Raw genomic sequence first — 17,324 nt, 5'->3', positions numbered from 1 at the left:
TGGTTTTCATGACTACAGTGTAACTAGTTTACCTATGAGATCTTACAAGACACTGTTTGGCAAAATATTCTGACAACGGTGTGTGGGGTGCTCCCTTTGCTAGGTGGCATAAAGATTGGCTTTTAGAGTCAGATTTCTCTCACACTGGGATCATGCTTTGCTATATGCCTTCATTTCTGTTTTGTATAATAAAATAGTATCCTGCTTGGAGATGGCTAATCTTCTTTATTCATCAGAATTTCTATTTTACCTTCTCAGCTGGGGCAGTGGGCTGGGGAGTTAGAGAGGTAATAAGTTCTCTGGATGACTCCACTTGCTGGTACTAGATTGGGAAGCTAGAGAGAAAGAGGTTATTAAAATAATAGAGGCGTTTCTGTGCTTGGAGTACAAGGTGGAATAACCTGGTTGGGCCCACTTCAGTGAAGGGAAAAAATATGGGTAGGGAAGTAGATTTTAACTGTTCCCCATCAAGCCCCGTATGACTTAGTAGTCATGAGCCCCGCTGGTAAACTTCCAATCCTTGTGGATATTAAAAGTTCATTGAGTTTCCCAAAACTTAGCACTATTGTACTGATCTCAGAGCAGATACTAGCTTGAAGGGTAGCAGCGTATGTTACCCTGTTGCAGTTTGTTGTAACCCAATAATTCTGGGTTTATGGCTTTATTATTCATTACTCTCAGAGTCTATGAAGGTTGCAAGCTCCACTAACAACCATCTTTCATGACACACTTCATGGTTTGTGGCTGTCACAATGAACAGCCGCAAAGTGGTAGACCTTGTAACTCTTGAGTAATATATGTCAGGGTTCACAGCCTTTAGCTATCAGACTGGGAGATCACTGGTGCTTGTAACCACTGAGTGAGTAGCATTCTTAAGAGTCCACAGCAGCTGCCAATAATGCTGGAAAGTCTGCAGAGCTGTTAATGGTGTACAACACCCACAAACACCCCCAACATATAGATAGCAGCCAAAACTACTGAGGGTCCTTCTGTCAGTGATTTGACTCATACCAGTTAGGGAAACTGGGGACAAATTATCAGTACTTCGAAGAGTTCATTTGTCCAGGATAACCAGAGTTACAAGTACTGGCAAGGCTGTAATTACTGGATGCTTCTACTTAGAGGTGCTGCTAGTCTACCATTGGCAATGATAGTCACCAGCAATTCTCCTCTATGTAAAAGGGCAGTGCGTGGTATAATGAAGGGCTCAAATCATTTAAGGCTTGTTTTCGCTGCAGTATTAGCTTGATGTGTATAATTCAAGTGTTGCCCGTAATTCGACTCCTGGATTCCCACACAAAGCTGTAGCTCAAGTTAAGTTGTGCTTTGGACTTTTGCTAACTGACTTGTCAGGTGGTGTGAGTTGAAACTCCAGTGCTGCTGATGTTTGAGCAAGCAATGAAGTGGGGACTCAGGTACTCAGTGTTTCTAATAGTCACCCAGTGCATCTCATTGTGTTTTGCAGTGTGATCACTCTCCCATTGGGAGAGTGAACTCGAGAGGAGTCACACTCTGCAGTGAAGACAATCCCTTTAAATTAATATTCCTTTATCTGTAGCATTTATAACCATGAAGAGTTCTTTTGTCTATGGTAATAGTGCTAAGAAACATAGCTGATACACCACTGACATTTATAATGTTCTCTCTGTGCCTGAGGATAATGTCTGTCATTTCTTATGAACACCACTGACGTGTTGGTGACATTTACAAAGTTCAACACACATATCTTACATCAATTTATAATATTCAGCAGGATGCCAGCAAAGTTTGTAAAGTTTGTCATGTCTCTGGTGACACTTAGAGGGACCGACTTCTGTAATACTATAACACTGAGCACAATAGGTCTAATGTGTTCACATTTTTTAAATATCTGTGGGAAAAAATTGTAAATATTTTTCATGATTTTTTTAATCAAGAGTCAACTTTCTTTTAAAAGAATCTAGCTTTTGATGAAAAACTTTCTAAAGAATCACAAATTTTTTCTTCTCCTGATATTTTTTTAATCAGCTCTCCCACTGTGGTACTCCTGATTTTACATAAGTGAATAAATGTGATTAGAATCAAAACCATTATATCTGGAATGGGGCTGACAACATTTATAATGTTTTAAGATACATTGACCCAGCTAAGTCTCTCATGGGTGTGAAAAATCCACACCCCTGATGGGTGTAAAATCCACACCTGTGAGACACATAATGAAGCTGACCTAACTCCTTGTGTAGACAGTTCTCCGTTCACCGAAGAATTCTTTCATAGACCTAGCTATTGCCTCTTGGAAAGGTGGATAACTTACAACAATGGGAGAACCCCTCCCATTTCTGTAATAAGTTTTGACACTCAAGCACTACAGCAGCAGCACTGCCCTGTGCCTCTGTAGCATTTTAAATGTAGATGTGGCCATAGGTTGGGTTAAACCTTGTTGTGAGTTGGGTGTAACTACCTTCAGGGTAAAGGCAAAGAAGCCATTGTAATGTGGTGGCTGAAACAGTTATGCAACCTCCACCCCCAAATGCAGGCCCCTATCTCCAGCCAAAACATAGGCACATCAAAGGCCACTGTGGAAGTTGAACTATGTGGGCAGGGGATTGACTGCATATTGTTTTGGGTGGGAGGGGTGCCTGTGAGTGACAAGCAGGACAGAGAGACAGAAGCAGTGAGAAAGCTAAGTAGACAGGAACAGAAACACTAGTAATGTGGCACAGAAAGAGAGCTAAGAGTGAAATCTTTGGGGTACATAGTGCTGGCTGGAAAGGCAGGTATGGAACAGCGAGTGAAGGTACTGTCTCCTGCTGCTTGATCTCTACTGTGTTCAGGCAAACAGGACTCTCTATAATCTCTGCAAGTAAGATTATATGAAAGAAAATACTTGATTCCATCATCAATTTCTCCTCCAAACTCAAACAATCCGTAGCACTCTGAATTTGACTAATTGATCAGGTCAGAGGGGGAAACAATGTTCATTAGATAACTGATAATACTTGCAACATCCAGTAAGAGCCTTCAGGGTTCTCTCCACATTAAAGATTGGTCTTTTGATAGCTTTAAAAATTCATAAAATTGGATGAGTTTTCATTGACATATTATGAATATGACAATTTTGAAATTCATAGACCAATTTATTTCTGAGCTAGGCTAAGCAATGGTGACATTAGGTATTGAAAAGGAAAGTCCACTAACTTTGCAAGACCCGAAACTCATAAACAGTACACAATATATAATTTAGACTTTCAAACAATTCTCCTCTGTCCTCAGACTAACTAGGAAATATTGCAGGCTAGAAGGAACTATCTTGGGCCTGGTCCACACTAGGACTTTAATTCGAATTTAGCAGCATTAATTCGAATTATCCGTGCACCCGTCCACACCAGGAAGCCATTTAATTCGACCTAGAGGGCTCTTTAGTTCGAATTCGGTACTCCACCCCGACGAGGGGAGTAGCGCTAAATTCGACATGGCTATGTCGAATTAGGCTAGGTGTGGATGCAAATCGAACTTACTAGCTCCAGGAGCTATCCCACACTGCACCACTCTGTTGACGCTCTGGACAGCAGTCCGAGCTTGGATGCTCTGACCAGCCACACAGGAAAAGTCCCGGGAAAATTTGAATTCCTTTTCCTGTCTGGACAGTTAAAATCTCATTTCGTGGTTGGACATTGGGGCGAGCTCAGCAGCACCGGCAGCGATGCAGAGCTCTCCAGCAGAGGAGTTCATGTAATCTCTGAATAGAAAGAGGGACCCAGCATAGACTGACCGGGAACTCTTGGATCTGATCGGTGTGTGGGGCGAGGAGTCTGTGCTTTCGGAGCTGCGCTCCAAAAAACGGAATGCAAAGACCTACGAGAAGGTCTCCAAAGTCATGAGAGACAGAGGATACAGCCGGGATGCAACGCAGCGCCGCGTGAAAATCAAGGACCCCAGACAAGGCTACCAAAAAATCAAAGCGGCAAACGGACGCTACGGAGCCTGCCACCACTGCCCCACCAGTGACCATGGACTCTGACGATGGGACAGTGTCGACGGCCAGTTCCTCAGCGATGTTCGTGGACGGGGAAGATGAGGAAGGGTTTGTGGAGGACGAGGCAGGCGACAGCGCTTACAACACTGGTTTCCCCGACAGCCAGGATCTCTTCATCACCCTCACGGAGATCCCCTACCAACCGTCCCCGGCCATTAACCCGGATCCTGAATCAGGGGAAGGAGCAGTCGGTAAGTGCTTTAACCATGTAAACTTTTATTCTTAATATAACAGGAATCTGAAGTATGTGAAAAGGAGGTCTCGCTATATATGGGGATAGAACAGAAATCCTCCTGGGAGATCTCCACGAAGCTCTCCTGGAGGTAATCGAAAAGCCTCCGCAGGAGGTTCCTGGGGAGAGCTGCCTTTTTGGGTGCTCCGTGGTAGCACAGTTTTCCGCGCCAGGCTTTCATGAGGTACTCAGGGAGCATTGCCTCCCCAAGCACGGCTGCATAGGGCCCTGGTTTGTGCTGGCTTTCACGCAGCATGCGCTCTCTATCTCCTTCAGTGACCGTCCTCAGGGTGATCTCGCTCGGAGACTCCTGCATCTAATTAGGGGAATTACTGTAATGTTACGCCTGGTCCAAAGTATTTTTAAAAAATCTCCGGACAGACGGCATAGCAGAGACTCAGCACGCTGCTGCGTGACAAGCGTAACGGAAACCCAAAGAATCAAATGGACGCTCATGGAGGGAGGGGGGACTGAGGACGCAAGGTATCCCACAGTTCCTGCTGTCTCCAAAAAGCATTTGCATTCTTGGCTGAGCTCCAAATGCTTCTAGGGTCAAAAACAGTGTCCGCGGTGGGTCAGGGCATAGCTCGGCAATTTACGCAGCCCCCCCACCCACCCCCAGAAGTGAAAGGGAAAACAATCCTCTCTTGACTCTTTTACATGTCACCCTATCTTTACTGAATGCTGCAGATAGACGCGATGGTGCAGCACTCAACACCAACATCCTTGCTCCCCCCACGCTATGGATGGCTGATGGTACAATAAGACTGATATCCATCGTCATCATCAGCCTATTGGCACATGGGGCAGTGCAAAAGGGCTGGTAACCATGCAGACTAGCATCCGTTAGGTCGATCAAGGGCGCCTGGCCCTAATTTTTCCTGGTAGATGGTACAGTATGGCTGATAACCATTGTCATCATAGCAACAGGGGGCTGAGCTTCATCAGCCCCCACCCTTCATGTGTAAAGAAAAGATTCAATTGCTCCTGGACTAGCAGCAGGATGCTGGGCTCCTCTCCTCCACACTCCTTAATGTCCTATCTGGACTATCATAGCAACTGGAGGCTGCCTTCCACTCATTTCTCACTAACAAGTCACTGTGTTTTATTCCTGCATTCTTTATTACTTCATCACACAAGTGGGGGGACAATGCTATGGTAGCCCAGGAAGGCTGGGGAAGAATGGAATGAACAGGTGGGGTTGTTGCAGGAGCACCCCCTGTGAATAGCATACAGCTCATAATCTATGCAGGATCTGACACAGAGCAGCTGTGCTCTCTGGTTCTCTGATACAGTGGTTCTCTAGTACACTTGCCCATATTCTAGGCAGGACTGATTCTATTTTTAGATACCAAAAAGGAGGGATTGACTCAGGGAGTCATTCCCAATTTTGGCTTTTGCGCCCCTGGCTAAGAGCAGCCAGGGGCACTTATGACAGCAGCAAACGGTGCAGTGCAAAAGGACTGGTAACCATGCCCATCTTATTACCAATTTATGGTATGGTAGATGGTACAGTATGGCTGGTAACCATCTCTGCTGTTATGCAAAAGCAAAAGCATGCTGCTGTGTAGTGCTGCTGGATCGCCTCTATCAGCGGCATCTAGTACACATACGGTGACAGGCACAAAAGGCAAAACAGGCTCCATGGTTTCCACGCTGTGGCGTCTGCCAGGGCAATCCAGGGAAAACGGGCTTGAAATGATTGTCTGCTGTAGCTTTCCCGGAGGAAGGGATGACTGACGACATTTACCCAGAACCATCCGCGAAAATGGTTTTTGCCCCATCAGGCACTGGGATCTCAACCCAGAATTCACAGAGACAGACTAGACTGTGTTCATTGTTCGCAAAAATATATCTTTGCAAGGAATTCACTCCCTTTTTCCCATCACACAGCTTCGACTGTCTCCAGACCTGCCACAGCATCCCCCTCACAGAGGCTGGTAAAGATTAGGCGGCGAAAGAAAAAGACAGGGGACGAGATGTTCGCTGAACTTATGGGGTGCTCCCGAGACGAGGCGGACCAGCAGAGCCAGTGGAGGGAGACCCTCTCTCTGTACCAGCGCTCACACTGCGAACGGGAGGAGAGGTGGCGTGAGGAAGACAAGCAGGCGACTCAAACGCTGCTTGGACTAATGAGGGAGCAAACGGACATGCTCCTGCGCCTTGTGCATGTTCTGCAGGACCTCAGGCAGGAGGACAGAGCCCCCCTGCAGTGTATCTGCAACCGCCCTCCCCCGCCACAAAATCCCATACCCCCCTCACCCAAAATAACCAGAAGGAGAGGCGCCAGAGGCCGTGTAAACTGTCACTGCACCCCAGCAGAGTGCTCAAGTACCGAAAAGCTCTCATACCCTAAATTTTGAGAAGTCCTTTCCTTCCCGCCTCACCCAAGCCCCCATCCCAGTTTCATCCCCTAACTGTCTAGTTGATAATAAAAAATACTTTTCTGTTAATTACTGTTTCCGTCATGTTCTTTTAGAGGAGACTGTGTTTGAAGGGGGGGAAGGGGGTTGGTAATTTGACAGGATAATCACCTTTTCCAGGGTACAGACATGAGGGTTGGATCAGCAGCAGGTCACACACACATACTGCAGTCAATACGCACCCTGGTCGGTATGGGAGGTGGTTTGCAGGTTCTGTGTGGGTGGGGGGGTACGTGACTTTGTAGCGGGGGAGGGGGGTTACAGATCTCATGCAACGGTCCCTGTCCTGGACCAAAGAGCCACGCAGCAGAGGAATCTGTATCCGTCCTCCCCCGCCAAAAGGCCACATAGCCCCCGCACACAGAGTCCCAAAAAGGAGGGATGGCAGGCTCCGTTGAAACATCCAGTCCGGCACTGCAGACCGCTCTGGGAGCAGGAGTCTGTCATTCCTCAAGTTTACAGGCGGTCTTTACATCACCGCACACCCTACCCAGCACAGTCCGTGTCCCAGTTTCAACCCTGTAACGCAAAGTCATCAATAAAGAAACCTTTGTAAAGTTACAGTGGAACATGTATTTTATTTTTAAATGTGTGTTGGAAGTTGGGGAAGCGGGGTGGGCGAGGTATGTAACTGCAGATGATAGTCAACAGTCACTTGGTAAAGAAACAGGGGCAGGTTCAGCTTCTCTGTAAAGAAACTGAACAGTCACAGGTCACGCTGCTCGCTGTTTGCTGGTACTTGAAGAGTTCCTTGTCGCTGTGCAAGGCGCCTGCACAGAGCTTCATGAGCCAGGGCATTAGCGGGTAGGCTGGGTCCCCGAGGATCACTATAGGCATCTGCACATCCCCAAGAGTTATTTTGTGGTCCGGGAAGAAACTACCTTCCTGCAGGCGTCTAAACAGAGCAGAGTTCCTGAAAACACGCACGTCATGAACTTTGCCTGGCCACCCGACGTTGATGTTGGTAAAACGTCCCCCACGGTCCACCAGTGCTCGCAGCACCATTGAAAAGTAGCCCTATTTCTCAGCAGCTGACTGTGGAAGAGGTGGACGATAAGGTGCGAGGAGTTGACAACGGCCATAACTGCAGCGGGATCCGTGCTCAAAGTGCTGTGGCGCCCGCGCTGTCACTGAGCAGAAAAGTGCACGAACAGATTGCCCGCAGGCGCTTTCAGGGAGGGAGGGAGGGAGGGCATGATTGACGGTTCAATGATGACAGTTACCCAAAACCACCCTCGACACATTTTTCCCCCCAGCATGCATTGGGGGAAATCCCAGAATTCCAATGGGCAGCGGGGAGTGCGGGAACTATGGGATAGCTTCCCACAGTGCACCGCTTCCAAAGTCGACACTGGCCCCGTTACTGTGGACTCACACAGTCGAACTAGTGTATTTAGTGTGGATACACAACTTCGACTTCATAAGGTCGATTCCACAAATTCGAATTAAGTTGATTCGAAATAGTCTTGTAGTGTAGACATACCCTTAGACTGGCAGGTGAGATAGTGAAATAATGAACATGATTTTCAACCTTAAATATGGAGTCACTATCATGACTCCCAATAATACTGTCAAATGTATTTTAGTCTATTGTTAGATAGTTGATAGTATTTATATATTATAGTATCTTTTTTGTAAAACTCTGAATCTCTGCTCTGTCATATCAGTATAACTATTGAAATCAGTGTAGTTCACCAGCATAAAGCTATCTTTCTGAGGCATTAATACATCCCTTACTATGATAGTATCTAAGCCCCTCACAATCTTTAATGTATCCTCACACCAATCCTAGGCAATAGGTGTGCTTTTATGTCCATTTTACAGCTAGAGAACTGAGGCACAGGGAGATTAAGTGACTTGCTCAAGGTCACAAAGGACATCTGTGGAAGAGCAGGGAATGGAACCCAAGGAGGTGGGAATAATAATAATAATCAGAAGTCATTTCATATATCCAAATCTTAATGAACAATGATCTGAAGACAAAGATGTCATCCTGGACCCAACGAATACGATAAAGAAACAATGCAGATTAGCATTGACATATAAAGAGAATATGAGCCATTAGACTTGGTAGAGAAAGGACAATGGGATGAGTAGACCTTAAAATGCAAGTGTCTGGACTGAAAGAGACAGCAGTTAGTGACTGATGATAGGCAGTAATACATCAGGAGAAAGAACACAGTGTATTTAAAGTGGCACAGCAAGGAAGGGGACTACAGACATGCTTTTTCCTCAGGGTTAAGAAAACATCACCCAAAGCACTCATTCCCTACTGCAGTGTCATCAAGGCAGCAGATGGCCAAGTGCTAACTGCACAGGAAGACATTAAGAAATACTGGGAAGAAGGAAAAAAGTTTTAAGTATTTGGAGAGAATCCAAGCATGAGGCTAAGGTATGCTGCTGGCAGAAGAGGGGCCTTTACCTTTTGTGGTGCAGGGATTAAAACTACAATGGAAAAAGAAACAGCATTCAAGCTAGGAGTTGCCTGAGATAGAGATAATAGTATATGTGAGTTCATGAAGCAGACTGTCAACTCTGCAGTTAGCATGTTTCCAGAAAATTCATCTAGGCATATGGGAAACAGAGGAATGGCCCTGTAGACCGGAACAAATCAACCCAAATCAAAAGGAGACCTCAAGAAGCAATGTGAGCCCTGCAGAACAATCTCATTAGACTCACCTGTGATTCTGGACCTGCTGCTGCTGCATGTCACTCCAAATTTTGTTTCCTGCAAGATGAAGCCGGGGTTGGTTATATGTAAACAGGCAGCATTGCGGAAGGGCCTGCAATAGGAAATCAGGATCATTTCCTCCCCTGCTGGAGGATTTCTGATGGGGAAAAAAAGGCTAAGAAATTTAATCAGCCACTCTATCTGTGCTTCACTGATTACCAGGAGCATTTTTCACTGTCTTATGCAAAGGTGTCAGGCGACGGGGTGCTGATACTTGTAGTTTTCTTCCTTCCCTCCCTCCTACCCCTAGCTCTTCAGCTTGGATGCCATAATCACAACCTGTAGCATAATCAGTCATCTGCAGCGCTGAGCCATAAACCAAAATGGCATCAATCTCACCTTCTGTGTAGGTGCATATTCAGATAAAACACATTGGGATTAATGTATTTACAAGCATGATGTCCATTTGTACACTTTCACTGTTCATGGATATCTATTATTAGGAAACTTTTTCCCTATCTCTCTCCTTCACTTCCCCTCCCTTGCTCCCCCCCCAAATACTAAATTTCCCCTAAAATAAAGTATTTTAAGGTATTTGAGTTCTGTGATATTTATCATGCACAAGAAGCAGTGCCGGCTAATTACCACCTAAACTTTGCTTCTAATTGCATGATATGGTGTCATGGTATGCAAATAGTTTAATTGCACTGGAAGTTGGGTGATCACTGAAGGTTATTTGTGGGGATTGCAGTTGTATTTATCTAGTCGAAATATTCTGTACTCATCACCACAGTAGCTCTAAAAGCAGCCTGTAGTGGGGCGTACCAAATCTTTAAGGTTTTAGGAAGGTGTAATGGGGCATTATCCATCCCCATCCTCTGGTGCCTCAGAAACCTCTCAGATTCTGTCCAGTAAGTGGCAGCTTCATGTGATTTATTTACATTCCCATGGCCAATTTCAATACAGTCTTATGCAGCAAATTATTTACAGTGCTTCTCTGCCTTTAGCTCCTTTTTTTGCTCACAGGGGCTGAGAGGAACAGGTTTTACTCTTCTTGAAATCTCTGAACACACTGGGCTCAGCTAACCCAGTCCAGATCCTCTCTCCCTTCCTCCCCCCACACTGGACTTCCTTCCTGTGTCTGCCTTGTACCTCTCTGCTGGTGGACTAATTGGCTCATCCAACTTCCCAGTCTGATCAGCCAATTAGGTGGCACATCCCCAGTCAGCCTGGTCAGAGGGAACTGATTGGTGGCTAAGTGATCAGAGTGCTGGCTCACTTGCTATCTTTCAGCACTCTGTCACAGAAGGGAATTATTTTGGACCAGTATTTGCCCATTCCAGGCACAAGATCTATGTGGCAGGGGACATGGTCAGTGAGGAAGAGGAAGTGGTCTCAGGGAGGTGATGTAGGAAATTCCCTATTGCTTTTAGCTGCAGAGAGCACCCTTATCCAGAATAGGGAGATGCAGAGAGAGTCGGAGAAAACCCTTCTTTTCTCCCCCCCCCCGCAAAAAGGGGGGGGGGGAATAACGCAGCACTTTGGAATGTTGGGGGTTTTTTGTGTTCTTCCATACACCAGCAAAAAGAGGTTTTTAATAGGTGTGATGGGATTCACCCACCAGAGCGGAGCCTCCTGCTGGCCATCTCAGGGATTAGCTTTCTCAGTGGGCATGCCCTCTCATGGTGGTGCCTCTCCCACCACCTTCTCTGCCTGCAGACCCATCTCAGCCCAGGAACTGCAGTATTCTTTTCCTGACTCAGCCCTCTGGCCGCGCCACCATCCATGTTTTCATCCTATAGTCCAGACACTTCCCCAGTGGTGAAGTGGGGGGGAACCTGGGCCCACCCACTACTCTGGTTCATGGCCCAGGGAACCTGTAGGTAGCAGCCTCCAGCTGCCTCTCCTTAACTGCTGCACCAGTGCTGCTTCAATTCCCTGGGCACCTTCTTCACCCTCTTCCCAGGGCCTCCAGCCCACAAGTCCCAGCAGCCAACTAGGAGCTCCTTCTCACTCCCCTGGTCCCTGCCAGAAACTGCTCTGTCTAAGGTGCTACCTTCCTGCAGCCTGCTAGGAACACAGTCCTCTCTCCCTTGGCTCCATGCAGCAACTGACCCTGCTCTGCCCTGCAGCCCCCTTTTATGTAAGTCTGATTGGTTGCTTCATGCAGCTTCTCTCTGATTGGGGGCTGCGCAGAGGGCAACCAAGGCTGCTTTTAACCTGTTCCTTGCCGGTGTGGAGTGAACACCCCTTCACAGTAGGCAATCCATCTCGGAAGGGGCCAGGCAGATTAAGAACCTGGGAAGGAAAAAAAAACTGCATTTTTGTTATAATTATTCAATTGATGTGACTTGCCTCTGGCAGATTGTTTTATTTTTAATGGCTTTTTTACATGCCAAAAACTGATTTGCATGTCATGAACAGAGCAAATAATTCTCAACCAATAATTTAGCTGACTAACTCCTCCCTATGTAACTGGTTGACAAAATCTTGGAGTCATTCACTGAAAAGCAAATACACTTTGGTGTAATATGACAGAAGAGATAGGACAGAAGCATTTTCTTTTCTCCTGTGATAATCAGGGTCCAGACACATCCAGGGGAGAACATGGAGGTTGAACCTCGAAGGATAACTGGCTAAATTAACTAATTGTATACAATGTCATTGGACTATAAAAGTATATAGAGTAAGGTATTTTGTGTAAGCTTGCAATGTTCTAAACTTTGTAGTTACAAGATATGCCTACAGACTGTGGTTAAGAATTAATTAAAATGTGCTCATAATTGTGCTGCAATATTCAGCTACATCTCTCAGCGGGACGGTGGGAGTTAGGGAGGGCCTACCTCCTAACCAAACAAGACTAGCTCCAACCTCCTGGAGGTTTCTTGTACAAACCAGAAAAAGATAAATGATGGCCCATTAGAGTTAATGGGAAGACACTGGGGACATTCTAGTCAGACAGTATCAATCTGCATAACCACGAGTCACCATAGTCAGAGAGAGTGAGAGGTAAAAGGAACCCTTTTTAAAAAGGGAGGGTTTCAACTGAAGCCCATCCAGAAACTGAGAAGGAGTCACTTGGTGGGTGCTGTTCAGGAAAAGCGGCATCCCCCTTTATGGAAGAGAGTATGCTGGGAAACAGTTCACAGACAATAGGTAGCCTGTATTAGAAAAGGGATTTTATCTAATTTTGGAAGTAAAGCCTGAAGTTGCATCTTTGTTTATTTTCTGCGTAACTTGTATATGTTTGTTTTTTCATCTTTGAATTTGTGGGGTTTCTATTGATTTTTTTTTTTGGTTTATGTTTGCTCCAAGCCGATGCAAACGGAGTGGAGCATGTCTGCCAAAGCATGCTGGGGGCTGGGTTCATGCCTTCAAGGGTGAAGAACCAGTGAGGAAAAGTCCAAGTGTCTGATAGTTAAGAACTTGGAGAGGATGGATTTGAGGAGATTCAGAACTGGAAGGGCTGTTGGAGTCGCCTTGCAAGGTGTAACAAAGCTCACGAGAGTCACAGTGAGACCTTGTGCTGGTGGGCAGGCTACTGTTATCAGGGATCTGAATGAAACCTGCATAGCATAAAGTTACCCAAGGGTACAAGACAGGCAATGACAGAACTCCTTATTGTGGTCCCCAGTACATCAGACCTTCACACCCCACCCTCTAGTCATGAAGATTTTACCAGCAGGGTTGCAGAGTACTGAAAAAGGCATGTACCTTTACAGGATTTCCCCCATTTTCTCTTTCTTCCTTTCTTTTTCTCTATTTTGTAACATACTAAACCTACATAGTGACAGAGAAGGAGTCCAGTTACATCATGCTGGCAAGACATCACTGAACACTAGAACTCCACTGCAGCAGTCTTTACATACACCAGTATAAGTGGCTTGGAGTTTCTGAAACCTCAACTAATAAGTATCTGGAGATCCTCAAATCCTGGTGCTTGCACTGAAGCACAGGTCTGATATTAAGACATAATTGCAAGCTTCCAAAGAGAAGAATCAAACCACTGTGAGGTGCTCCTTGGGCCAATGTTCCCCTTGTAAACAAAGCACGGTACAATGGACAAAGATAGGGCTGTCTGCCACAAAGGCGGATGTTAGTGAATTATTGTCTTTAATAAAATCAATGATGTCTGAGAAGCCAGCCTCCTTCCCAGAACTAATAAAAGATGTAGATAAACTTGCCGATTTGAGTAACAGAAGTTGAAGGGTGGCTTAAACCAATGTTCTGATGTGTAATAGAGTATACATTCAAATCTGTGCTGAAACTTGTGCAACTCTTATGTAATTTATGTTACATAAGTTAGAGCTATGAACTACTCAGGGGCGGCTCTAGACATTTCACTGCCCCAAGCACGGCGGCATGCTGTGGGGGGCGCTCTGCTAGTCGCCAGTCCCGCGGCTCCGGTGGACCTCTCGCAGGCATGCCTGCGGAGGGTCCGCTGGTCCCGTGGCTTCGGTGAACGCCTGCGGGAGGTCCACCGGAGCCACGGAACCGGCAGACCCTCCGCAGGCATGCCACCGAAGGCACCCTGCCTGCCACCCTCCCGGCGACCAGCAGAGCGCCCCCCGCGGCATGCCGCCCCAAGCATGCACTTGGCGTGCTGGGGCCTGGAGCCGCCCCTGGAATTACTGCATTCATTTGTAAACGTATCAACAGTTGTGATTCACAACTGTGGTAGTTTTATAAGTAACAGTGTAAACTGCGGATTTTACTATCAAATACCCAATTCAAGATTTGGTTTTGGCAAATAAGTGAGCGTTTGAGTGAAAAAAAAACCCTCAAATATATGTGTTAGAGCAGCTTCAGCATTTAAGGGTTTGTAGAAAGCAAACATGAAAGTGTTGTAAACATAGTTTGACTTTGGGGCTATGTCTACACTCACCACCCTTGCCCATAATTAACATTGTTTCTCCTTTAACAGTTTTTTAAATGTTAATCCTTTCTTGTGGTTTCCATTACTACATTATAATTTGTTACTCCAGTAGTTGGAGCCAATCACAAACACAAAAACAACCTTAAGCAGGCTGCAAAGACAGGTCATAAAAAGGTCATTTTCACTATATGAGCAGTCTAACTTCTGTCTGATAGTAATTCTGTATTATATTGCTTAGCATTACTTTTTTGCAAAGCTTTATGGGAATTGTGCTAACAATCTTTCAATGCTAGCCAGGAAGGGGATGCTGGGAATTTTAAGCTTACATGGTAACACCTCTGCTGATCTTGTGCCACCAGTGAGGTATATTGTTTGCTAGATTTTCCCCTCCTTGCATCTTGAAAATGTCAGATCTGTTAATATTAGCCATCAAATACCCTGAAAGATTGGTCCTGTTGCAATAGGGATGTTCAGTGCTCATTAGTCATTGTACTGTAAGAGTAAACACACACAGTCCTACCCCTCCAAATAAATTTTCCATTGCTGATGCTACAGTACTTTCAACTTATTTTATGACTTCTAATTTCCCTGATACTTTTCTTCCTTTGCTTGCCTGCTAAGAAGTTGGGTGGGAGACTAGAAATATCAGTAACATACAAAGAGGAAATGAAAGAGAACAGAATACTGCTTTTAAATTTCCTTTCGTATCAATTTGTTTACAGTATCCAAGTTAAACTTGGTTGAGGTCAAGGGTCTGTATGCCAAGGTATTTTGTATCCCCATTGCACAGGACTATCTTTGGACCTGATGCAATGTTTTTGGAAGTCAAAGGAAAGACTCTCATTGACTTCCAGAGGCACTGACTCAGGCTATTAATGCAAGACTTGTCACTTTGTTCATTGATATGAATTAATTAGGATGTAAAAGTAATATATGAAGATAATGGCATGTTATTTAATTGTTAAATTTCAGTGATCTTCTACATTAACATTGCATTAGTTCATCATAATTAACATTATTACAGGGAATACCTAGTGAATTAATAATGACCACAAGTTAGCAGTAAGGACACAGTATGGATAGATTCTAAGGAAGATTTATCATCTTTTATATCCTCCCGGTGAATATATTTATGTAGACTTTCCTTTATCTTTGTGTTTGCTTGTATTTCTTTACCCTATAGTAGATGAAGCAATGCCAGAACAGAAAATGATTAGAAGCAATGATATTGACTAACTTATATTCACTGGATATACAGTAAGATGTGCTCATCTGTACTTGCTGTGATACTGGTGCTAATGTCATAGTTAACTCTCATCATTATAGTCACTGCCAAAGATATTGGTGATAAACAATGTACCATTACTTTCAAATTTTCCTTTTATATTGGTGAATAGTGTAACAAGTTTTGCATTACTGTAATTCCATTAAATCAATGGGCACAGTGGCATATTAGCAAGGATTCCAGTATCTGCAAATATGATTGTAATAGGTGATCCGTGGCTAGTGAAGTTGTGCTGTTACTTGCACTACTACTTATGTTGGTAAGCATTTTATAATACAGATCATTTCCTTGTAGTCAGCGACAACAGCTAGGGAGAAGGAAGCCACTTAGGCTAAAATATGAATGGATCAGAACTATTGGCTAAATTTTGAATGCTTAAGGTATGAAAATATTTCAACATGTATTTGAAATGTATTTTTCATTTTCAAATGATTCTGCATTTCTTGGTTCTGGCCTAGGATACGCATTTATTGGCAAGAAAATGTCTGCCTCAGTCAGAAACAGGAAATACCATATATCTTATGAGTGAGCATGTTCTCATGAGCTTTCCAGGCCAATTCTCACTGCAGATGCCTCCTGGAAAATGTAAGTGTCTTTTAAATCTGCATTGCTGCTTGTGACTTTTTTTTTTCCTTTTTAAGTTTCCAATACGAAGATTTTAAGCATAAGTCTTGCAGGCAGGAAATGCAGCCATTGCTCTTACTCTAAAACTATATGATCAAAGAGAGGAGCTCTTGTAACTCAATGTTTAGCTGCCAAAAAAACTATTTTTTGTGGGGGTGAAGCTACAGTAGCTGCAAATAGAACAATAAATCTGACATAGTCTTTCGCTGAGAGTATGGGTAGCAGTGCTTGCAATATGTGTATACATCATGTCTGTGGGAAGTACACGTCCTCTAGGAACATATGGCTGTTAAGATTAAGAAACAACTAATGGTGGGAGGGTTCATTGAATTTGCTCTCATCCTTTTGGGGCAGTATTTTTGTGGTGCATTTAAAACCCCAGGACACCATGTAATTACTTGAATGCTTCATTTAAGAAACAGAACCTAACTTGGCAACGTACAGAGTGTTCTTGCCTCCCATTAGCTCCAGTGGGATTTCGGGGCACTCATTACCTTACAGCTATGTTTCTTAACTGGTGGGCAGGACCCCAAGAGGTGGAAGTCATGAGGCATTGAAAATTTCATTGCAATTCTAAAGCAAGGAAAGTTAAACTTATAGAAGAATTTTGTGGCAGCTAAAAATGTCAGCATTTGTGTGATTCGATATATTTGCTGTATTATATGGGCTGATCATTCTCCTCATCGACTCATCTTTTACTCTTTTAGTAAAGATAAAGGGGAATTGTGACTTTCTTTTTACTTTAAATAAAGGGTTGCCAACTGTTAATATTATCATTTGTATTGCAGTACTGCCCTGAGGTCCCAGCCCCATTGTGCTAGGAGCTGGTCAAACATGTAACAGAACAAATTGTCTCTGCCCCAGATAGCTTACAGTCTAAGACTACGATGAGATACAAAAGGTGGTTACAGTGGTTACAACAGACAGACAAGATAACAGGATGACTAACCATTGTCAACTGTTGCATATTTCCTTTCACTGTCCTCTTTCTCTTTTATCTTTATTTTATATGCCTTTTCACTAGTTCTCCACAGCCTGAGATCCTGCTCCTTGCTCTTTCTTTACCAAATCAAAGAGAGTTCTGCATTCATCAATCCCTGTGGGTTTTTTTTGTTTGTTTTTGGTTTTTTTTGTGGGGGGGGAGGTTCGATCTAAGGGTATGTCTGTACTGCAGTGTAAGCCCAAGGTTTGAACTCAG

This window comes from Mauremys mutica, chromosome 6, assembly GCF_020497125.1.
Source record: "Mauremys mutica isolate MM-2020 ecotype Southern chromosome 6, ASM2049712v1, whole genome shotgun sequence".
NCBI lineage: Eukaryota > Metazoa > Chordata > Testudines > Geoemydidae > Mauremys > Mauremys mutica.
This window is presented reverse-complemented; position numbering follows the sequence as displayed.